This window comes from Myodes glareolus, chromosome 16 (genome assembly GCF_982192425.1).
Source record: "Myodes glareolus chromosome 16, mMyoGla1.1, whole genome shotgun sequence".
NCBI classification, from domain to species: domain Eukaryota; kingdom Metazoa; phylum Chordata; class Mammalia; order Rodentia; family Cricetidae; genus Myodes; species Myodes glareolus.
This window is the reverse complement of record NC_142041.1, coordinates 40,766,023-40,790,536: the sequence shown is the minus strand read 5'-3', so window position 1 is coordinate 40,790,536 and position 24,514 is coordinate 40,766,023. Positions and strand designations below refer to the sequence as shown.

Below are 24,514 nucleotides of genomic sequence, written 5' to 3'. Positions count from 1 at the left end.
CCAGCTAAGCTTTCTGCGAAGTTCTGTGCTCTGCTCTGCTAGCCTGGTGAATTAGCTGCAGGGCTTGTTCTATCTTTGGTGTGGTAATTTCCAACTTGCCCAGGAGAGCTCAAGGCGCCAAGGTCCCTCTTACCTGTCTGCCACTGCCCCACACCTCTTGCCCACCTGCCTGCGGAGGAGATCCCACACGGCGCCAGTTCCCCCAACCCCCTCTGGCTGGGAGGGGTTTTCTCTTCTGGGGTCAAGGTATATTAACTCTGGATAAAGCTAAATAAATTGGCATTCACCTCTTGGCGAATGACCCGGACTCTCTATGTGTGTATGTCTTGTGTTTAACCCCTAGGCCCTTGCCCAAGCTCATGGTGGTATGGAGCCGCGGTCCATACCGGGAGGGTGATGAGGCAGATCTCGGGTGAATCCCACAGTACAGACAGTTGCGAGCTACCATGTGGGTGCTGGGAATCGAACCCAGATCCTCTGGAAGAGCAGCTTACCGCTGAGCCACCTCACCAGCCCCCAGAACACATGTGTTAATCCTAAATTATGAGCACCAGCTCTGCCAGAGACAAAGGTAACTTAGCATAACGCTGACAGAGCTCTTCCTCGCTCTCTAAACCAGCACAGCTTAGGCACAGCCTAGGAAACCTAGGAAGGGAAAGGGAGAGAAGAGAGTCACAAAAGGGGAGGGAAAGAAAAGAAGGGAAAGGAAGGAAGGGAATGGGGAAATGGAGAGTATTTCAAGGTAAAACGTCCCCTGAAAATGACGTGTGTACATTCTTCGTTGAAACCCTGACTCCCAGTACTTCAGCAGAGTGTGTCTGTTCATCTGGAGACAAGCTCTAAAAGTGTGAAATTAAAATGAGACTTTAGGGGGGTTCCTTTTCCAGTCTGCCTGGCAATATTGGGGTGCACAGACACAAGCTATGCAAGGAAAACCGTGCCAGTATAGACGAGAGGACCAGCCATCTTCCAGGCGAGGAGCGGCCTCAGTGGACACCAATTCTAGGACAACCTTGATCTCAGACTTAAACTCGCACTGTGAGAAAATAAGTTCCTGCTAGCTCTGCCACCCACTCTGTGGCCAGCAAACTAACACGGAGAGTGTCCTAGTTAGGTTTCTACTCTGTGATGAACACATGACCAAAAGCAAGCAACATGGGAGAAAAGGCCTTATTTCAGCTTACTTCTTACCGTTCATCACGAAGGGAAGGCATAGTGGAAACCAGGAGGCAGAAACTGAAGGGAAGACCATGGAGGAGGATGCTTCCTGGCTTGGTCCCTAGGCTTCCTCAGTCTGCTTTCTTACAGACGCCAGTACCACCAGCCCAGGGATGCACCACCCAAGGTGAATGAATCATTAATGTTGGTCATTAACCAAGAAAATGCCACATAGACTTGCCTATGGGCCAATCTAATGTCAGCATTTTCTCAACTGAAGTTCGCTATTCTCAAACGCCCGTGGCTTGTGTCAAGTTGACTAAATAAATAAATTTCACCTAGACAGAAAGTAAGCCCATGGATTAAAAATATAAAATACATAGAAAATATACGAAAAACATGTTACAAGATGATATTAAATAGTAGGATCTAAAGATGCACACTTAGCAGGATTATAAAACATAGGAAGTGATTACTACAGAGGTTAGAATCGTGCCGGCAGGGCTGAGAGTACAGCTGTGTGATACTCAGCACACAAGAGGCCCTGACTGGAATCCCCAGCAATGGGATAATGACTCAGGGCTCACTCACCACATCGTATTGGTCTTGAGAAAGTTCTTCAGGCCACAGGCCACTCCGTAATCAATACACTCCACTGTAATCAGTGACAAATTACAAGCCCTTCAAAGCTCACTGTGGCCTTAGCTGTCCACTCTTTTTCTTCTTCTTTTTTTGGTTTGGTTTTTTTGAGACAGGGTTTCTCCCTGGCTATCCTGAAACTCACTCTGTAGACCAGGCTGGCCTTGAACTCATAGAGATCTTCCTGCCTCTGCCTCCTGAGTGCTGGGATTAAAGGTGTGTGCCATCACTGCTGTTCACTCTTTTAAAAACAAACAAACAAACAAACAAAAAACCTTTTCATTGATTTTTTGTGAATTTCACATCATGCACCTCAATCCCATTCATCTCCCCATCCCTCTATATCTGTCCGCCACCCTCACAAACGAGGGGAAAATCTCTTTGTGGAAGCTTCAGTGTCCTGCAGTGGGCCACTACCCTTTGGCGCAAACAGCTTTACCAGCAAATGCACATGGCAATGAGTCACTGGTCTGGTTCAAGGCCTCTGGCTTCTGCTGCACGATCAATACTGGATTCCCACGGGACTCCTCTGGGATGTCCTGCTGCTGCCCTGTGTCAGGGAGACCCTGCAGCTTTGGGTCTGCAGAACCAGCCCCTCCATGCGTTCCAGCAGTTCGTGGAAGCGGTGGATGTTGGGGTGAGACAACTCAAAGCCCTAGATCTGGGCCTGGGTGGTAGCTGAGGTGGTCAGGCTGCCCACTCTCCTGCACCTGCACCACCGGGGCCAGGTCTCCCTCACCCAGGCCACCAGGGACAGCTCTACAGCGCTGCAGTCGGTGAGGGGCGGGACCTAGCTGTTCACTCTTAATCTGTTCTCCTGTCCAACAGATGGCAGCCACCTGCTTGTTTTACTGAAAGTGCAGTTAAAAAAAAAAGAGGCAATTTTGACTGTGAAAACTGAAAAGGATGTATACAGTTATGCACGGAAAAGCTGAGGGCTGGTGACATCTCAGTGGCTAGAAGCCCCTGCTGCCAAGCTAACAACCTGAATGTGATCCCCCAGGACCCACAGGTAAGAGAGAGTTGACTCCTCTAAGCTGTCCCCTGACATCTGTCTGCTTGCTAAGGCAAGCCATACCCAACCACACACAAAGTAAATAAATGTAAAAAAAAAAAAAAAAAGAAAGAAAGACATACCCAAGTATGAGAAGGTTACCACTGTAAGGCTTGTTCTAGATGTTCACCCAGAACACATAAACAAAGAGAACTTATCAAGAGAACTTATCAACATACATGAGCAAAGCAATCGAGAGTGTTTTAGATTTTATTTAAGAGAGAGAAAGAGAGAGAGAGAGAGAGAGAGAGAGTGTGTGTGTGTGTGTGTGTGTGTGTGAGAGAGAGAGAGAGAGAGAGAAGAGCAGATTAGGAAGGGGTTGGAGGTTGGGGAAGACTAAGCCTCATCAGCATGCTCTGGGCTTCATTGAGAGACCTTGCTTGTCTCAATGAGTAAGTTGGAAGAGGAATGAGTTGGAAGAGTGAACCAGGATGATTCCTGACATCAACACCAGACCTCCACACACACATGCATATACACACAAGCACACACAATGGAAAGAAAAGAAAAGAAATTACTGCAAGCTGAGCACTGTAATCCCAGCGCTCAAGAAGCAGTGGCAAAAGAACTGTCACAAGTTTGAGATCAGCTCAGTTTCCACAGTGAAATTCTGTCCCAAACCAAGAAAGAGACAAGGAGGCATGGATGGGAGGGGAGAAAAGGAAGGGAGCAGAGAGAGAATAAGAAGGGAGAAGAAGGAGAGAAGGGAACAGAAAGAAGAAGGGAAAGAAAGAGGAAGGGAAGGGAGGTGAAGAAGAGACATAAGAAAGGAATGGAGGAGGCATGATGGAGGGAAGGAGACATGAAGGAGAGGGAGGGAGGAAGGAGAGAGGGAGGAAGGAGGGAGAGAGGCAGGCATATGGAAGGAAGGAGGGAGGGAAACAAAACCTTCCCATTGGAGGAATTGTGGGGCACTTCACAACACTCAACATGTAAGGGATAAACATGTTGGAGGCCGATGCGAACAAACTTCACACGGAACTTGAGAATCCATCAGGGCATATCAAAAATGTTGTTGTGTTACTGTTGAGAAAAAAAGTCAAGTTCTGTTCAAGCCCTTCTTCTTAGAGGGTCAAACAATGTAGTCCTTCATGTTGCTGATGTTTTGAATGATGCCGCATAGGGTCTCGCTGCTTCTCCACTTCCACACAGTAAAGGGATGTTTAAAGTTCTGTCAGAAAAATGTGAAGTCCCTTAAGAGCAAGAGCGGCTCCCCTGCTGACTGCTAATACAGTTGTCTGGAACATGTACTATTTCATGGGGGAGGGGTGGGGTGAGACAGTCGCTCCCAATGGGGGCAGAGGGCGAGCTGTTGGCAGACCCAGGGAGGGGTGATTTGTTAAGCAAGAACAATGTCGCTGTGACTCAGGCCCGTGGGAGCGAGGGGGCAGTCAATGAGGATCCGTCTAAAACATGGAGGCCCGCGACCTGAAGAAGAAAAGCACAGCCGCGGCGGCAGGGGCAGCAGTTGGCAGAGGGCACAAAGGCTGCCCTCAGACCTGAAATCAGACCCAGGCCTTGCTGGTGGACAGCTCTGCTCTCCTCTCTTCAAGTCGGCCAGGCTTTCATGGAGCAGATTCTCTGTAAAGGGCATCGTTATTGTCCATTCTCAAGAGAGGCAATTCAGCCAGGTCTGAATGTGGGACCTGGGTTCTCAGATACATTACTAAATGCTAACTATAAGGGGGGAAATGAGGCCGAAAACAGGTGCCAAAAAAAAAAAAAGTCTGCTTGCTTTTGGATAGAGGGACCAGGTTTGCAGAGAGCAGCGAGAGTCTGAGTCTGCCTCCCTGTTCAAGCAGGACGGCCATTCAGCCCTAACTGATAGTCTGGCCTTCGTACAGTAATGATCTCAGAGCAGTTAGTTATAATCAATTCTTGGACTTCCCTCCTGCATCGGAGCTACAGGACAACATTGTCCGCTCGCAGTCTCTGATAGAGTTTTTTCAATACACCATCAGGTACAATGTGGCTTTCGTCTGCTTTAGGTTTGGGGACACTCTGAAACCCTTCGTCAACACTAATCAGAAACATGCCTTATCTAACTGGGACACTCACTTCTACTCAAGTTAGCTGGCTAGGAAATTCACAGCACACACTAAACACGTCTTAAGATTTATTCCTTTGCTCTTAGAGTAAATGCCCCTGTATTAAGCAGATTCCAAAGGGTGGGGGATGACAGGGTAATTAGGAGCAGAGATGTCCGCAGTAAAAACGGGCATGATTTTATACTTTATTGTCAAACACACAAAAACATGGTCACTCTTAAGACAACCAGCAAAGTGTCAGTATAACGTCTTCACCAAAGAAAGAATAAAACTTGTCAATTTAAGATTTAAAAAGCGTTGCATAGAACATCCAGCATATCAAAATAATGAACATTCTTTTTAAAGAGAGGAATATTTTTTTTTCCAACAGCGTTTGCAGGATTCAGTTGTGGATAGCAAAGAAATCCCAGTATCTAGAGAACAAACATAGCAGCTGTCAAGGAGAGGAGGGCTCACAGTGTCTTGGGCCCTCCCACATCAATCCCACATCAATCAAGAAAACATCCCAGTCTTTGCAGCCCTATGGAAGCGTTTCTTTCCCAGATGCCCCTAGCTTGGGTCAAGTTGATATAAAAACTATCCGGCACAGGGTGCTTCTTAGGTCCCCCCCCCCCCAATATGTATAAAAACCCAAAAGATAAAAGGAAGGTTCCTATTATCCAGTACTGGTTTTATAGCTCTTCTAGGGTTTGAATGGCACCCAGAAGGAAACAAAGGCCACATGAGCAAGCCATATATTTGGTGTCACGTACCCAGGGATTAAAAGCATCGCAAAGGGTTCAACAAGCATCCTTGGCCTGCAAAGCTCCCATTTAAGTTCTTCCTCACACTCAACTCCTACTATTAACTTTCCCCTTGATTCTTACTTTCAAGTTTAAGTTCTGGAGACAGGATATTTTATGAGACAGGAAATCTCGTGTGTCACAGCCTTCTCTCCAACGCCTGTACGGATGAGGATAATCACGAACTTCAGATCCTCGTGCCCTCTCCTCGCAGTGCTGAGCGGGAGCCAGCTGGCCTGGTTAAAAGAACCAGCTAGTCCGGGCCACAGTGCTAATTTTTACTTGAACTTGCTCACTTTTAGCATCGCGAGGTATCCTGAGCGCCAACATAAGCCACACGCATTCTCTGAAGCCTCAGTATCTTGTCAAATTCCCTACTGATTGAGCGAAGCGCTAGAGGCTTGTACAGGTGAGCTCAGGCAGTGATGGGCAAACCTATCAAATTATTGCCACTGGGCATGGCCGTCTTTGTTCCGCGGTCTCCCATCCAGTAAGTAAGACGGCAGCGCTGCTGGAAGTCAGAAGCCAATCCTGACCTGCTATAACAACTCTGTTTAGGGCAATAAATTTAAAAAATAAAACAAGCAGGGAGCTAGATTTGCCCAACAGGTATTATTACTGACTCTCTGATCTAGTGTGCCCCTCCCATCCCCACCCAGGGGCCTACAAACCCCTCACAACACCCACCCCAGATCCAGCGTATCGTTAATCACAGTGAAATTAACAGAAGCTGTCACTGCAACACACGCCGTCTTGGCCCAGGGACTGTTTTCAACAGGAGGAAGCTAAGAAGCCAAGCAAGCAGAGTTCTCTACCCTCTCTGGACTCACGTAAAACTATAAAACCAGAACATAAATTTACAGTGCGTCTCTCCTGCCCTTTTCACTGGGAAAAGCATTGAACTTTAGCTTCTTATAAACGTTTCGAGATGACATCAGCCGCATCAACCCTGAAAAGCTGTGCGAAGCCTTTAACCCACCTACAGTTACAGGCCCTAGAAATGAAGGTCCTTTTCCTTTGTATGGCTTTCTCTCTCTCTGCTGCAGGCATCTTTGCATCCTCTGCTGCCCTGAGTTTCCTCCCACACAGCTAGAAAACAGGCAGGCATGCTGGCCAGCTATGGTGGTGCATGTCTTTAATCCCAGCACTCAGGACGCAGAAGCAAGTGCATCTCTGTGAGTTTGATGCCAGGCTTATCTACAGAGTTCCAAGACAGCCAGAGATACATAAGAGAGAGACCCTGTCACCAAAGGGGGAAGAAAAAAAGCACGCAATTAAGTTTCTATTTTTCTCTTATGTCTTCTGTCACAGAGTTCCTAGCTGAGAGCTCACAGAAGAGAAAACAAAATTATCTTTTTCTGCCCCTACACATACATATAGGCACCATAAAAAAGATACCCACCCCCGTATCTATACACGGAAGTGGCTCTGTTGATGGACTTGTCTAGCCAGCCACTCGGGCTGCTGAGGCTTGAGCCCACTGATCAGAAACATCCCATCTTGGCCAGGCGGTGATGGCACACACATTTAGTCCCAGCAGAGGCAGAGGCAGAGGCAGAGGCAGAGAGATCTCTAAGTTTGATGACAGCCTGGTCTACAGAGGAGCTCTGGAACAGCCAGGCAACACAGAGAAGCCCTGTCTCAATCAATCAATCAATCAATCAATCAATCAATCAATCAATAAAGGAAACATTGCATCTGAAAAAGGTTTTAAATGTCTGATTATTCCTTCGGTAGAACAGTACGACCCCAGCTAGGCGAGGATAACTGGAGCAGGGCTGTGTTCTGTGCCCATCACTAAGGCTTCTCTTTGGCTAACTGGCTACCAGGATCTTCCCCAGGACCTTATTTCCTTATTTTAGTCCCTTACTATGTCCCACATTTAACCAGACACTAGATAGAGCTAAATGGGGTTCCCTGGTGCAAGTTTACTTCAAGCAATAAAGAATCAAACTATATAGCTTTAGTTTCCCATAGATGCAAATAAGTAAAAATGGCATGTACATTTTGTGATTATGTAACACATTCCACGCTAAAGACTTTGTTTTGATGTGAGACAGGTCCCACACTCCCTACTGTTGGCAGTCTTCAGTCCTTTAAACTGTTAGGAGAAAGTTAAGAAGCCACCAAGACATGCACATTCTTGTCCTGAGCTAATCTCCATTTTCACTCCTTCTTTCTAAAATGTATGATCCTCTATGATCACATGACTGGAAAAAGTCAATGTTCTTCAGTCACTAATTAATACTTGAACTTAAGTAGTTTAATCCCATCTTATTATGTCCTATGTATACGACGTCATCCACACCTGCACTGTGAAAGCTGTGTGTGTGTGTGTGTGTGTGTGTGTCTTTGGAAAACAAGGCATATATATGAATGCAGTTACAATTAACTGGCCACTAAGACTGGCCTATTTGGGCTTTTTGTTCTTTTGGATATTTTTGATAGGGTCTTATTCCATTGCCTTGAACTCTCAATCTTCCTGCTTCAGCTGTCAAAGTGAAGTCTAACCTGTATTTATAAAAGATGGCTCTCCATCCATTGCAATAGCTGCCCAGACTGGTACTCCTTGAATTCAGGTAGAGCCATGTAGCTGGCTCTGGTCAACTTTATATGAGCAGGGGGTTGCTCCCCAGGCTGGTGGAGGGTATCAGTGTGGTAAGCCTTTATGTTCCTTCTGTCTTGAGTGACTGGAGACCACAAGTTCACAATGGTGGCTTCACAAAGGAGGGACCTTGACCCCTGACTAGCATGAAGGAGAACTGCCCAGGAGAGCTGCCAGCCTGAAATAACCAACTTGGTTTTGAGTAAATTACTAACTTTACTAGATAAATACTCTCCTTGAACTAAGCCACTAAGTGCTAGAACTCTGTTTCCGTGCACAGTATACCTCAGCAGAATATACATCGCGGCGGAAGAGTTGAAGTACAATTTATTAAAAGGTTTCTAAGTAAAAGCAAATAGAAAGATTCTTATATGTAAGAAAAGACTGCAAGTTACAATTTTACCATCTTAGATAAGTTAAAAAAAAAAAAACAAAACTCAGGGACAGGAACAGCTGTGTTGGATAAATTCTAACTGGTATCTCACCTTCTAACAATATACAAATGCTCCCTTAACCACTGGGTACTAAACAAGGCAGAATACACTGTACAAATACATTTGGAACAAAGAATAAACCAAAAGACAGCCTTAAAGTTTACCTCCTTGGGCAAAACGTACTTTATTTCAGAGGCGAGCTCTCCAGCTCTGTGGAGCAGCACTTGCCCCGCGTACTGGGAGGCCCTAGGTGCAGTCCCCAGTACAGGGTTCAGCCGACTTTCCTCTTTATACTGTAGCCCCCTAGGAAATAACACAAACACTGGCCTTCCGAAAAGAACGCAACTAGGTACCTCTTCCCTCTGTGGAAGCATGTGGTGGGATGGACAGGTGATGCCATCCCAGGTTCTCTAAGCACCCTAAACTGTCCCTGAACTCAGTGCCGGTGCAGTCTGGTACTGGGGCATCATGAACAGAAATGTCTACCCTTAAATTTTATTTTAAAATACTATTGGGGGAAAACGATAAAATTATATTACAACCTCAAAAAAATAATAAATAATTTTAAAAATACTATTAAGTTCACAGAGTACACAACTTCCTGTCATGTTCTCCCCCCACCCCCGCTGTTAACCAAAATTGATTTTTCTTTTCCTATAAATCTGACTACACCAGGTGAGGTGTCTCATAAGTAAAACCATAGAGTCTGCACCTGTCACGCCCCATGACGTCTTCTGGGTTGGAGTAGCATTTTGTACTATTGGCTGGGTAGCCTGCGCTGAAAGTCACAGGGGTGACCTAGTGCATTTAACAATCTGAGTGGCAACACAGTGTCCAGGACATGAGTGTGTGCGCACCTCACCCTTAGGCACTGACTCTCAACCCACAACAGCATGCCTTGGAAAAGGTGGATTTCCAGAGCTGGCTGGGAAAAAGTGCTATGGAAAGATTAACGTGGAACAGGAAAGGAGGTGGTGGTGTCCCAGGGACAGGCACCGGCATCCTGCTAGTGACCGCTACTTAAAAATGAAACAACAGAAGACAGACGTGCTGCCGTCGGAGTGTCTTCCAGGTACCCAGGAAACTAGGGAGGGAGGATTGTCATGGACTTGAAGCCAACATAGCTACATAGCAATGCCTGCCCCTAAATAAATAAATCTAGGGCTGGAGAGATGGCTCGGCAGCTAAGAGCATTCGCTGCTCTTCCAAAGGACTTAGGTTCAATTCCCAACACTCACTCCAAGGCCCCTCTTCTCATCTGCAAGAGCGCTGCATACATGTAAGACAAACTAACACGCAGACAAAGCAGCCATATCCATAAAATTAAAATCTCAAAAATATTTTTAATTAAATAAATAAATACAATTTTACATGCATCACTTTTTTTCAAGTGGCATCTACATACCTTGTTTTCACGCTACCCGCTCCTAACTATTGCCACCTAAGGAGTCCACGAAGAACGTCCTCACGCACTAAGAACTGCAAGGCCCCTTCAGGAGTCTTTCCTTCAGTTGAGATTTCAGAGCTAAGACTAAAGCACTCTGAGGCAGAGGCAGGAGGATCTCTGTAGGTTGGAAACCAGCCTGTTCTACATACTAAGTTCCAGAACAGCCAGGGATGTGCAGAGCCCCTGACTCAAAGAGGAAGAGGAGAAGAAGAAGAACACTGATGAGATTTATGTGTGATCTTGAAAAAATAACAACATTGCACAGACACACAAAGAAGGAGGAAGAAGGGTTTGGGCAAAAGCCATTTCCAAGGCTCACTCTCAGTCAGCTTAACCCTTCCCAGCCCGAACAATGCTCCCTGGATAGTAGTAATTTTTATAAAATTTACCCTGAGATACAAAGACACAAATAACTGTTTTCCAGATTCTTCGGGACTCAAGCAAGCTTTTTAAATTAGAGTCTCCAAGTGTACTGGGAGAGACAGGGTCTCTGCGCAGACTGAACACACCCTGAGTCCACTGCGGTCGGGAGCGCTCAGACAACAAGCCTTCGTGCGTCTTTCCGCTTCACTCTTGTATCCTGCTTTTAACTGGAGAATGCGCTAAATTACTTCGGAAATGCTTGTTTGGATATTCCCTTTCCCTGGAGTTTTTCATTAAGCAAAGGGGGAATTAAAACAAAATCCAGAATAGTGATTTGATGGGGGGTGGTTACCGCTCTGGCTCCGCAGCTGGGTACTTGTCCCTGCTAGTTAGTTACTCTTGTCTTACGTGTCTCTGAGCATCTGCTTCCGAGAAGACACCAGAGGACAAGACAGAGGACGTTGGGAATCAGAAGTGTGCCTTGTTGCTAAGCTGAGTTATAGCATAAGCAGTTGGCTTTTATATGGAAGACAGGCTTTGGAAACATGTAGGGACTGAAGGGGAGGCTAAGGCTAATATTCGTTGCCACCACAGACAAACAAGGAGTAACAGTTGTTTTGTTTTTAAGACAGAATTCGCTGTTTATCCAGGCTGACCTCAAATTGATGCTGCTGCCTTAGGCTCCAGAGGGCTGGGGTTACAGGTATACACCACCAAACCTAGCATTTTTCTTATTTATCTATTTTTATTGATGCACATTGGTGTTTTGTTCACATGTATGTCGATGTAAGGGTGCTGGATCCCCTGGGACTGGAGTTGCAGATAGTTGTGAAGTTGAGAGCCACCGTGTGGGTGCTGGGAATTGAACCGTGGTCCTCTGGAAGAGCAGCCAGTGCTCTGAACTGCTGAGCCATCTCTCCAGCCCCCTAAACCCAGCATTTTTATTGTGATGGTTTTAGTTCTTTGTAAAAATCATCTTCAGTTATACTTTATAATACCGTACCACTAATTGCTTTCTGGTCTCTAATTTTCCTTCATTTTTTTTTCTCTGCCTGCCCCCTCTGCATACTGAAGGGCAGAAAACTCTTCCAACTGTAATATAAAATTTCCTAGTTTATTTTTAGATACCAATTTACTTATGCTATGTGTGAATGAACCACTGTCCATGAGGAGGTCGGGTCACAACTTGTTAGGTCTCCACCTTGTCAAATCTTCTGGGAATCAAATTCAAATTGTCCGGGGACAAGAGTCCTTGCCGACGTAGCCGTCTCCTGGCCACCGTGTTGTTCGTATAAAGAGAAAAAAACCAAAACACCTCGTTCATCATATGCTAAGCACACAGTAGGATTTACCCAGGAACTTCATTATGGCAGCTACTCACCGAACAACTATTTTAAGGATGAGCAATCGCTACTCGATGTCAACACGAGACAACCCTGCACCTGGGTGTGACTGGTCATTGCCCAAGATCTTTTCATTACATTTGATCTCCATCAGCTTAACATACCTGGCTACCATCAGCCAAGGGGCTCACAGGAAGGATGCCCAGCATGGGAAAACTCGATGCCAACTTTGAGGGAAATGTATGACGCTTTCAGTTCACAGTTCTAAACATTAAGACTTAAAGGTGTGGGTTTTCTGGTCACACGCCTAACTGGTCGCTCACGGCTCAGTCTCATGCCACCCAAGTGGCAATCAAAAACACACACAACACACACAACACACACACACACACACCTTACACATGAATCCTGTCGGTGCACTTCTGGGGACGCACTGCATTCTTGGCCAGCTTTCCAAAGTGCAACTCTTTTTAGGTCAACAATACTGTTTCTCTTCCCTCCAGCTCCCCAAATCTACAGGAAGCGCCACACTTCAATGCCCTAGGCAAGTGAGGGAAGCCTGAGCCTGAGAGGCGGCTCACAGGCCCTGAGGCCCCGCAGGTCCGGCTGCGCTCCGAACGACCATGAAGACTGGCATCGTCCAGGGAGGCCGGAGGGTCTGCAGTGGATGCACCCACACAAACTCGCGACACCAACCAAGAGCGCCTATGGCTGGAAGGCCAGCAAAGGAGCGCTACCCCTGCTAGCGGCGTACCCTCCCGGTCCCCAAGAGCGATCCCTGAGGATTACCAGCACCCGAAGGAGCAGGTGATGGCCCAGTACCTTCTCTCCAGCGCCGGCCGGCCGCTCCTCACGGAGCTCGCGGGCCGCTGCACTCCCAGCCAGCAGCAGCTCGCCCCGCGCTCCACCGCTCGAGGTCTGGATGCCTTAGGGGCCCGCCGGTTACGCCCATTTATCACGCCCACAAGCCACGCCCCCACCGACCACGCCCCATCCTGCTGTCCGCAGGGCTGCAGCGCCCCGCGGTGGCCACCGGCCACTGCGCCACCCACGCCTCGGGCTGCAGGACAGGCACTGACAGTCCTCAGGAGAGGACTGAGCAGAGAACCCTCCTGTCCCCACCTGTGGCCATATACAAACTGACCGGTTGGAGCCGATGGAAGCTCAACACCGAGGAAGCTGCAGGGCGTGGAGAACCCTCTCTCCCACTGCCACCGGCAAGGGCATCAAAGCCCACCCACGCGTTCCGAGTGCGCCTTACGTGCTGTTGTCTTGACTGTTTTTCTCTCGCTCTTTCACAGCTACCTTTTCAGTACCTAGAAGAGCTCCCTGGGCAGCAAAAACTAGGGGGTTACACTCCACAAATGTCACTAACTCCTGGCCTGTGTGAGACTGCGTCAAAAAGAAGAGAAACGGGGCGGGGGTGGGGGATTCTCCTAAGAAATTTACGGGACTGGGGAACGCAGCCTAATGTAAACCAAAGGTTACTTCAAAGTGTGTGTTTATTCAAATTCATAGCACCCCCAATGACCAGGCACAGATAATCAAAGCCAGTCCCTGCCTCATTGTGTGAATGTCGGTCTGCTCAAGACAAATCTTTATGGGGCAGGTTGGGAGCTCAGTGGGTAAGAGCTTGCTGCTAAAGCGTGAGAACCTGAATTCAAATCCCCAGCGCCGATTTAATCCCCAATCTTGAAGGACTGGATCTCATTGACCCCTTTGCTCACAAAAACCGAGGTGGAGGGATCAACAGGCAAGGCTGAGAAAGTGAAACTTCAGTCTTACCCGAGGCTGGGGCTAAGTTTACGGTGAAGTTCATTTTCTTCGTATCTTCTCGGAAATATGGCTGGTTTCCAAGGAAAGACAAACACGAAGGCCCCTCCTCCTCTTAGAGTATTTGTTTCCCTCTGGCATCCTTATCCACCAGGAGGAACTCCAAAATCCCCGCCCACCCTCGGAGAGGGTAAGTACTTGATCCCTCAAAACTATTTGGGAATGCCCCCATCTTCTCGGCCCTAGCTGCTGTTTTATTTAACAGAATGTGAAAACTCCCTTCTGGGTGAATTTTTCCCCCCAATTGATGTCATTCCCTATCTGAAACTGTTAGGATAGACACATTTCCTTTCCCTACTCACTAATAGCTCCAGGTTGCTCTGCAAGCAGGTCTCAACTAAGCTCTAGAATTCCCAAGGCAAAGCAGGTACACGTGACATTTCTAAGTGATTATTTCTCTCTTAGCCACACTGAGAAATTGTCTTCCCTCCCTAGGGATTAATACGCACTTAACAGCTACTGGAGGTTGGCGTTTTCTTCAGTGGTGTGGCCCCTGGTGAGGGGACCATGCTCCTGTAAACAATCCTAATGAAATTCACTGGTTGGGGTCATTTTTTAAATAAATAAATAAAATAAATAAATAAATAAATAAAGGACAGAAGTAGAAGCGGGGGATGGATAAAAAAAGAAATAGATCAGCGAAAACAAATCCAAAGGGAACAAGAGAATAATGGGAGTGACTCTTGACTGACGTGTATGAAGTGGCGTATGAAACTGACTGTTGCATATAATTAACATATGCTAATGGAACTAAAGCACAAAGGTTTTCCTAACTAGTTCCCCGAATAAACTCCCTAAGATACAGCCGTCCCACTTCCCTGAGAGGCATTTAAAGCTTTAGCATAAGTCACAGTGAGATGGGGTTTAAACTGTATTCATGGGCCGCTGGAGCAGTCACGCTGAAAAGAACAAAAAGCCATCCCGCCAGGCATGTGAGAGCTCCGGGGAGCTGACTGGTCTGTGTTTGTTCACCGACTTTGATTAATGGGAATTCCAGGCACTGGCTGAGCTGGCTTGGAGATCTGATCTCCGAGGAGCCACAGTTTAGAGAATGAAAAGAAACTCCTAAATCTTCTTCAGACTTCCTGGGTTTGAGGAAGGCCCCAGTCAACAGTTCCATTCTTGCTCTGTGGTTGACCCAGGCATAGCCTTAGTTCATGACATGGGTAAGCTACAGCTTGTTATTTTGCTATTCACCGACTAAAAATCCTTTGAGTTTATAGTTTGGGGTGGCTATTAATAAAACTACTATAAACATTTATGAATATATTTTTGAATCGCATTTATTTATGTATGTGTTTGTGTGTGTGTGTGTGTGTGTGTGTGTGTGTGTGTTTGTCAGGGGAAACGGGAGAGGATGCAGGAGGCACTGCTTTAAAAAAAAAAAAGCATTGGAAGAACCAGGCTCGTTAAAGAAGTGGCTTATTTTCTTCAGAGACCAATATGATTAATGCCTGATCACCCAGAAGGCTGGAGTGGATGTAGTCTGACCTGGTGATCTATTGGCTATTCTGTGGAGTCAGTCTTCCTGGATGTCCCAAATCCTGGCCATTGTTTAGTCCTGATCTTGAGCCCTGTCTCTCAGTGAATAGAATCATCTTATGAAAGCGGTCCCCATGTTCTTTGCAGCTTCTACTAATAGAATCTATCCTTATGGTAATTACAAATCCTTCCTCCTTCGGTCAGAGCCCTGAGCCCTGTTTACCAGCCCGCAGAACTCAGGTTCTTTTCACAACACTTAGAGGGTGGCTCTCCACTGGATGTGACTCTCCTTGTAGGAGAGCTAGTGTCCTCCGCAGACACTGGGCATAGTCATGGGGCACATAAACGTATGTAGGCAAAACACTCATACACATAAAATAAAAATAAGTAAATATTCCAAAAGAGGAAGAAAGGAAAAGCTCAGACATTTTCTGCCATCATTTGCTTTTGCATTCCCTGTCAGGTTTGGAGCAGAATCCCACAGTGATGAATCAGTAGCACAGCCCGAGGGACAAGATAACACAGAGGCAACCAGACAAGTTCACCTGGCAGCAGCTGAAAGCAATAAAAAATGTCATCAAAGGAGAGGCACTGGAGTTAAAGGAATCTGGGGAAGGTATGTCCAAATGGAATCTTCACAGCTTATAGAAATTCCTACAATTACTGTCCCAAAGTCTACGAACATCCTGAGAAGATTATGTTATTGGGAGACAGAGACAGGAAGGTCCCTGGTCTCAAGAAGGTAGAGGCCAGCCTGGGTAACACAAAGAGTCCAATCTCTAAACAAACAACCAACAAAAAACAAAACAGCAGGGACAACAACAACACCAGACTGGTGATGTCATGAACAAACAGGTTAGTTGAGAGTCTGAACCCTGAATAACAACAGTGATGATTTAATATCTTTTTAAAATTTTGAAATTTTATTTGAGAGTGTTTGTATGTATCTGCTCCTGTCTGGAAGTTGCTTTCAAAGGCCAGAAGCATCAGATTCCCTGGAGCTGGAGCTACAAATGGTTGTGAGCCACCCAGTGCCTGTGCTGGGATTTGAACTCTGGTCCTCTGGAAGAGTGACACGTGCCTGCATTAGTTACTATTGTGACAAGATATCATGACCAAAGGCAACTGTAGATGGAGGAGTTTATTTTTGCTCGTAGTGCCAAAGGGCTGGAGCTCAAAACACTGGAGTGGTGGGGTAACAGCCAGGCATGGCAGGAGGAGGAGGAAGTTGAGAGATCACATCTCAGTTGCACACAGAAAATGAAAGAGGGGCGAGGGGCAGGGGACAGAAGCGGGACAAGGCTATACCCCCTAGGCGATGTGCAAGACTGTACCTTCTGAAGGTTTCACAGCCTTCTCTGGAGGCCCGGCATCCCTCATTCAAACCATAACAGCATTCTTATCTGCTGAGCCACCCCTCAGCTTCCAGGAACAGTCTCATTAATGCCATTGGGGAATTAATAGTGTAACGAGGCGCTTTTATGGTATGTCAAAAGGAACTGCAGCGTGGTTTGAAATTTGTGCTGTTTCTTTTATTAATAAACAAAAGTATAGCTTCTTGCTGGATGGAAACAACAATGATGATTTACACCTCTAATCATGGCACTTTGGACTGGAGGCAGGAGGGTCACTGGTTTGAGGCCAGCTTGGGCCACATGGCAAGATCTCATCTGGAGAAGAAAGAAGAAAACAACAAAGAAGTTGGTGGGTAGACCTTTTCCAGGCTTCAGTAAGCAGTGTGGTAAATCATCAGAGAACATCTCTCTCTAGCCTGCATTTCTGTCATGGGTTTCAGTATAATTCCTGTTCCCTCATGGTTATAAGATGGCTTGCTCACCTCTAATGCCCATGTTGCTACGCAACCTTGTTCAGAGCTGAAAAGCGAGACTGGGAAGGTGGCTCAGTTAGAAAACCACTTGCCACACAAACATGAAGACTGAGCCAGATCCTTAGAGTCCTGGAAGAAAGCTGTGAGGCAGCACACACGGGAAAGCCGTCAGGGAACAGAGACAGGTAGGTTTCTAGAGCTCCACACCCACACATGCAATGCCATGTGCGCGTGCACACACAGTTGGACATATAACATATACCACATACAAATACACAAATGCATGATTTAAAAATAAAGGAGAGACTGGGATCAACCCAGAGCTTCATGCATGTTAGGCAAGAACTCTACCAACTAAGCTGTAGCTCCAGTCTCTCTTCTTCCCTGTTGTTCTAAAATGTTTGCCTCCTCCTGCTAGAAGCATTTCCACAGTAGTTGTGGCCAGTCTTCTAGGGCCACTGACACTAATTGAAGCCAATTGTGTAGCTTAGCCTTATTGCTCAAAGACCACATTTTCACCATCTCCCTAACAAATGGTGAATGCCAGCCATAAGATACTACTGTTTGCTTAATTGCCTTTAGATTATTCATACCTATAGGTTCCATTTAAATTCTCTGAATCCTTTTGGGTATTTAGTACTGGATAGTTCATCAGAGAAGATTACAGGATAGGTAGCTAGAACCCTTGGTATGTCATCTCTGACTCTGACATGTACTAGTGAGGCTAAATTCTGTCCTTATACCTCTGTCCCCTGCTCATCAATTCTGATAATTTCCTCAATCATTTCAAATCTTTTTACCACTATTTTTTGTAAAGCCTGAATACTTTTTTAAAAATATTTATTTGTTTATAATGTATACAATATTCTGTCTGTGTGTATGTCTGCAGGCCAGAAGAGGGCACCAGACCTCATTACAGATGGTTGTGAGCCACCATGTGGTTGCTGGGAATTGAACTCAGGACCTTTGGAAGAGCAGGCAATGCTCTTAACCACTGAGCCATCTCTCCAGCCCCCAAGCCTGAAAATCTTTACCTGTGAATATTTATAATGATTTCATTGACTCACATAACCTCTGGTCCTCATTCTACACATAGGATTCCAAGGTATGAAAATTTTTCATTAATATAACTTCTCATCCTTAGGTATTATTTGGATACTGTGAAGATTGTCTTCCTGGAGAGATATCCTACCTGCTAACTTATCATAACTTTTTAACAGATTTTGATTGTCAAATTCAATAGTATGAATCCTTTCAGATAATTTTTAGCACCTTTTGACATGCATTGAATTTTTCTGTAAAATTAATGTTATGCTTTTCGATGGTATTAATTTTTCCAACTAACTTCTGATTTTCAATGGTATAAGTTCTGTCAGTTAGCTGTTCATTATTAATCCATAAAGACTGTACCATTTCTAAAAGTACCTCATTCTTGGCTCTGTTATCAAACTATTTTTAAGGATATAATATGGAAAACAGAGGTAAGTTCCAATATCAAATAAATGGATGCATCAGAAAAATCATATAATTCTTGAAGAATATAATTTATCATATAAACAAAAAGGTTATTAAATTCCTGGATGGTGATATGATCTTATATAACTTTCAAATTTATTGATTTATTTGTTAATCAAATGAACTTACCTCCATTATATCGGTAAATTGTTGTAGTTGTAGTAATCCTTATTGACCAGTAGGTGTTGTGGTTGTGGGCACATGGAGTAGAGACCTGACTGGTGGAGGCATGAACAGTCCTGTTCAGTTTTCCCTTGGTGCCTGCTTAAATACTTGCAAATATGCTTGACAAATTAAGAGCAATTAAATCTATTCCATACACAGAGAGAGTTTTTTGATTGCTAGAATATCAAGGAACCCAGAGCTCATGAGCTGGGTACACAAACTGGAAGCTGTATAAGTCACTGCATGATGGGGGGAAAAGCTTACCTGAGCCCAGAAAATTGCCAAGTTACCTTGCAGTGGGCCCACCAACGGGGTAGCTCTGCTGTGGCAAGGTTTTGGGGAAAAAAATGTTTAGTAGGTAAAATCAAGCCATGCAGGAGGGGGTGGGAGACCTTCAGCCATGGACCCTTTGAGCCATTCCTGGTAGGTGTGGAGTCGGAATCCCACTACAGACCATGCCACTACAGACCACAGACCACGCCACTACAGACCACAGACCACGCCACTACAGACCACAGACCACGCCACTACAGACCACAGACCACGCCACTACAAACCAAAGACCATGCCACTACAGACCAAAGACCACGCCACTACAGACCACAACAACTCTTACAAAGAAAAACGTTCAGTTGGGTCTGATTTACAGTTTCAGAGATTTAGTCCTTTTTTTTTTTTAAAAAAAAAAAGATTTATTTATTTATTACATATACAACATTCTACCTCCATGGATGCATGCCAGAAAAGGGTGCCAGATGGTTATGGGCCACCATGTGGTTGCTAGGAATTGAACTCAGGACCCCTAGAAGAGCAGCCAGTGCTCTTAACCACTGAGCCATCTCTCCAGCCCCAGTGATTTAGTTCTTTATCTTCATGGCAGCATGCTGGCAGACATGGTGCTGGAGAAAGAGCTAAGAGTTTTACATCTTGATCTACAGGCAACAGGAAGCAGACTGTCTCACTCGGTGTGGCTTGAATATATATGAGACCTCAAAGCCCATTCCCACAGTGACATACTTCCTCTAATAAGGCCACACCTACTCCAACAAGGGTACACCTCCTAATAGTACCACTCCCCATGGCCAAGCATTCAAATATATTTGTCTACAGGGGCCATATCTCTTCAAACCATCACAAGTAGTTTTAGATTTACTCTTTTAGTTTAGGATATATTATAACATAGCCACATAAACCAGAAAGGATACTAACTACTTGCTATTTGTGTTCCTTATAAAAGGAATGATGATAATCTACATTTTTTTTGGGTTTTTTTGTTTGTTTGTTTTGTTTTCAAGACAGGGTTTCTCTGTAGCTTTGGAGCCTGTCCTGGAACTAGCTCTTGTAGACCAGGCTGGCCTCGAACTCACAGAGATCTGCCTGCCTCTGCCTCCTGAGTGCTGGGATTAAAGGTGTGCACCACCACTGCCCAGCGATAATCAACATTTTTATATATAACAGGAAGTGTTCTATTGTTGGTTGGTTAGTGTGATGGTTTGAATGAGAATGGCCCCTCGAGGTTCATATGTTTAAAAGATTGGTTGCCAGTTAGTGGAACTGCTTGGGAAGGATTAGGAGGTGTGACCTTGATGGAGAAAGTGTGTCACTGCGAGTGGGCTTTGAGGGTTTAAAAGCTCACTCCAGGCCTAGAGCCTCTTTCTTTGCTGACTGCCTGTGGATCCACATATAAACCTCTCAGCTATTGTTCCAACTCCATACCTGTACATGTACTCCATACCTGATGATCATGTACTCACCCTTTCAAAGTGTAAGCAAGCCCCTAATTAAATAGTTTCTTTTGTAAGACTTGCCTTGGTTGCAGTGTGTGGATTGAATCGAGCGCATAGGAGGTTGGAGTGGCCACGTTGGTGCCAAAAGCTTGACAGCTATGCCAAAGGCATAACAACTGTGCCAAAAGTGTAACAACTATGCCAAAAACGTAACAGCTAGAAAAGGGTTCGAAATTAAAAAACAATGACGTCACAACGCCCCTGAAAAAATATTCCTAGCCAAGATGGCGCTGAAGGGGAGCAAGGGGGGGGAAGGAGACCTGACTTGTTTACAAAAAGATGATGGGGGGGCTGGAAAGATGGCTCAGTGGTTAAGAGCATTGCTTGCTCTTCCAAAGGTCCTGAGTTCAATTCCCGGCAGCCACATGGTGGCTCACAACCATCTGTAATGAGGTCTGGTGCCCTCTTCTGGCCTGCAGACATACACGCAGACAGACTATTGTATACATTAAAAAAAAGGGAGAGGGATGATTGGAGTTAAAGATAGGGTAAGATGACATAATGAACTAATTTTTGAGAACTTATCTGGGTTCTGTTCCTTCAGTAAGCAAGCAGGAGCTGGTTCTCATCTTTCCTCCTTTGTTAGTAGAGGGGCTGCTGCATGACCTTAGCTGTCAGTGTCCCTTAAACAGGGACTCATCTCACACAGGGCCTTCTTGAGCTTCAGAGTTGTTCCATCACCCATGCCCTGTGTTCCTGAGATGAGTTGTTTGACCTCAGTTCTCTGGCCCATAAAGTGGAGGAAATAATATTACTTGCTGGATACTTCGAAGTTTATATCACTGTGGAACAGTGTCTTTATTCATGCAAAATTTCGACGGGAAATGGTGCTCATCTTTCCTAACACCACAAAATATCTCTTAGAAAGCTAGGAGACTTTTCTAGAATGACGGGTCAGTTAAAATAAAAATTTAATAGTCAATTTTATCCCTGAAAATCTATGGGAAGTCCTGGAAGACAGAGCCCACAAGAAGTTATTTTGTATTTCTTTCCCTAAACTATTGGAGAATGGAGCCAGGGTCTTGTGGATGCTGGGCAAGTGCCCTACCACTGGCCTAGGTCCCTGGTTGGGTATTTTGTTTGTTTGAGACAACATATGGTATGTAGCCACAGCTGGCCTGGAACTCCAAATCTTCCTGCCTTCATTTTTAGAGTGTGTGGCATTACAGCCATGTGCCCCCACAGCTGTGGCATTACCTTTCCTTGTGGGGCATTACAGCCATGTGCCCCCATGCTTGGTGATTACTCCTCCTTGTGGGGCATTACAGCCTTGTGTCCCCACAGTCGGTGCATTACCCTTCCTTGTGGGACATTACAGCCTTGTGCCCCCACAGTCGGTGCATTACCCTTCCTTGTGGGGCATTACAGCCATGTGCCCCCACGCCTGGTGCATTACCCTTCCTTGTGGGGCATTACAGCCATGTGCCCCCATGCCTGGTGCATTACCCCTCCTTGTGGGGCATTACAGCCATGTGCCCCACAGCCGGTGCATTACCCTTCCTTGCTTGTCAGCTCATTCCTAGTGGATTCTTGCAGCTCAAATTGACCTCTGGCATTTCCCAAGTCTTACGGTGTGTAGAAAACTTGGTGTTTATTACTTTCTTGAAGTTTCTGTAAAAAATATATTTTCTAGGACTCTTGTAGAAAGCTCACCAGATATTCTCTTCCTCCTCATTCTGCACCCTCCCTCCGTGCCTCTACCCCAAATCCCTCTCCATTGACTGAGCATCTATCAACGTGCCATGGTTTCTTACAACAATGAACACCATGAGGCGCCAAGAGAAGCAGGCTGACATTCTTGAGCACACTCTCCCGGGAGATGGCCACAGACAGGCAGATTACTACAGCAGCCAGTTCACTGGGCAGAGTCACAGCCAAGTTTTTTAAAAGCTTTCAGGGTGCTTCTACGGTGTCTCAACTCACATTTCAACCTGAAAGAACCTACTTATAGGATTTCTTTGAAAATCAGTGTTGTTTCTAGGACTTTTATCCCCGTGTTTTTTTTTTATTTTATCTTTTATACTTTGTGTTTTTATCCCCATTGAAACCTGACAACGTTGGAATGACAACAGCAGTTAGAGAAAAGAGACCAAGATTTTTCTGATCCTGGGTGTTCGGACTTTGTCAGATGACCCCTGATGATGCTATGCTAAACTAGAATGCTTCAAGCCTTCATTCAACTGTTGCATTTAGCTAGTGTTCAACACGACTGAGGACCCTTGCCCCAGAGTCTGGCTGGAGCCTCTCACCTTCTGAGAAGCAAGAATTCCAACACAATTAATGTTTTCTGTGAAGGTTGCTGGCAACAAAAAAAAAATCATATTTCTTTGTATGAAAATAGCAAAGACTCAGGTAAAGGCGTGGATGTGTATGATGGTGAGTAGGGAGGGCCTCATCCCTTTCATCAGATAAGACAGTTGACTCTCGAGTAAATATAGTCTACCTACTTGAGTCTCTGTGATCTGATCAATTATAATCTTGTTAAGTGCCCAGTGATCTTATTTAGGTTCCTTAGCAACCAATTCGAAATAATAGCGTTAAACCTCACTAAAATCTATGTTATGACTATTGAACAGGCAATGAAGAATGATGCTCTCCTAGAGGAGACTCAACTATGCTCTCAAGTACGTCCTTCTGGCTCTCTCTCTCTCTCTCTCTCTCTCTCTCTCTCTCTCTCTCTCTGTGTGTGTGTATGTGTGTGTATGTGTGTGTGTTTTGTTTGTTTGTTTGAGATAGGGTCTCACTTTGGCTGTCCTGGAACTCATTAGGGTAGACCAGGCTGGCCTTGAAATCACAGAGATCCACCTGCCTCTGCCTCTCAAGAACCGGGACTAAAGGCCTGTGCCACTACCGCCCAGCTCACTTTATGCTTAAAATTGATATTCAGGCTGGGCTTGGAGGCACATGACTTTAATCCCAGTATTTAGTAGGCAGAGATACCCCAGCTAGGTCTATATAGAGTTCCTTGCCAGCTAGCATTACACAGTGAGACCCTGTTTCATAACAAGCAAAACACCTCATCATCAACAACAACAAACAAACACACAAAATGCTGGTGTTTGTGAATCAGCCCCACGTTGGGTGCCATTATGTCAGGGTCTGGTGCTAGCCTGGACCCTCAATTATTTCTTTAGACCAGACCCCAACATAAACTATCTCTTTTCTGGACTGGTGTGGAGGCCTGCAACGTGGGGCTGATCCACGAACTGAGCTAGCACGGACCCCGACAACAAAAAACTGTTGTGGGGTAACCGCCAAAGAAGACTGTTCAGATGGGGGTTTAAGCCAACAGAAAGTATTTATTAGTCGACCATCGACTACACTGGATTTTTGGGATCCCAGTGTAGCACTGAGCCTTTCTCAGGGTGAGCTTTTAAGCACAAAATCGTGTCCTGACTGACACACTTCAGTTAGCAAGAGCAATTAGCCAGAAGCAGAATTACAGAAGCCAAAAAGCAAGGTTAGAGAAAAAGGGATAAAAAAGGAAGGACGTAGGCTGCTCTTAGGTGTGGTGGAAGAGAAAGTTTATCATAGATAAGAGGGAGAATGGCGGCAGAGGCAGAGTTATCTGGAAGAATCCAGAATAAACATGACCCTGGAGTGGAGAAGTTTAGGGTAGGAAGCAGGGTATGAAGGCACATACCCTGTAACAGCCAGGGACTGAGGGATGCTGGGAAAACCTGACAGCCAGGGTCCACTTTGATATGTTAATAGGCACCTTAGTTAGCCATCTGTCTGGATTTGAGACCTAACAAGTCCATTTGGAGAGACTTCCCCAGAACTATTGACTTTGATGCATCAGACCTTTGTTTTTGTTTTGACAGGTGGTACTATTTACATGCTGACTTCTTTTTTTATTTTATTTATTTTTTTTAATATGTATTTATTTATTTATGTATACAATATTCTATCTGTGTGTATGCCTGCCTTCAGGCCAGAAGAGGGCATCAGATCTCATTTCAGATGGTTGTGAGCCACCATGTGGTTGCTGGGAATTGAACTCAGGACCTTTGGAAGAGCAGGCAATGCTC

The 24,514-nt window shown here is 45.5% G+C and overlaps 1 protein-coding gene across 1 annotated transcript in view; it reads right to left on the bottom strand.

Moving 5' to 3' along the window:
- Positions 1–12,800, bottom strand: part of Ankrd6 (ankyrin repeat domain 6) — a 145,341-nt gene extending 132,541 nt beyond the window's left edge. The window contains exon 1 of the mRNA XM_087897203.1: positions 12,696–12,800. The gene's annotated coding sequence lies outside the window, so the exon portion shown is untranslated. The remainder of the gene's footprint in view (positions 1–12,695) is intronic.
- Positions 12,801–24,514: the final 11,714 nt, after the last annotated feature.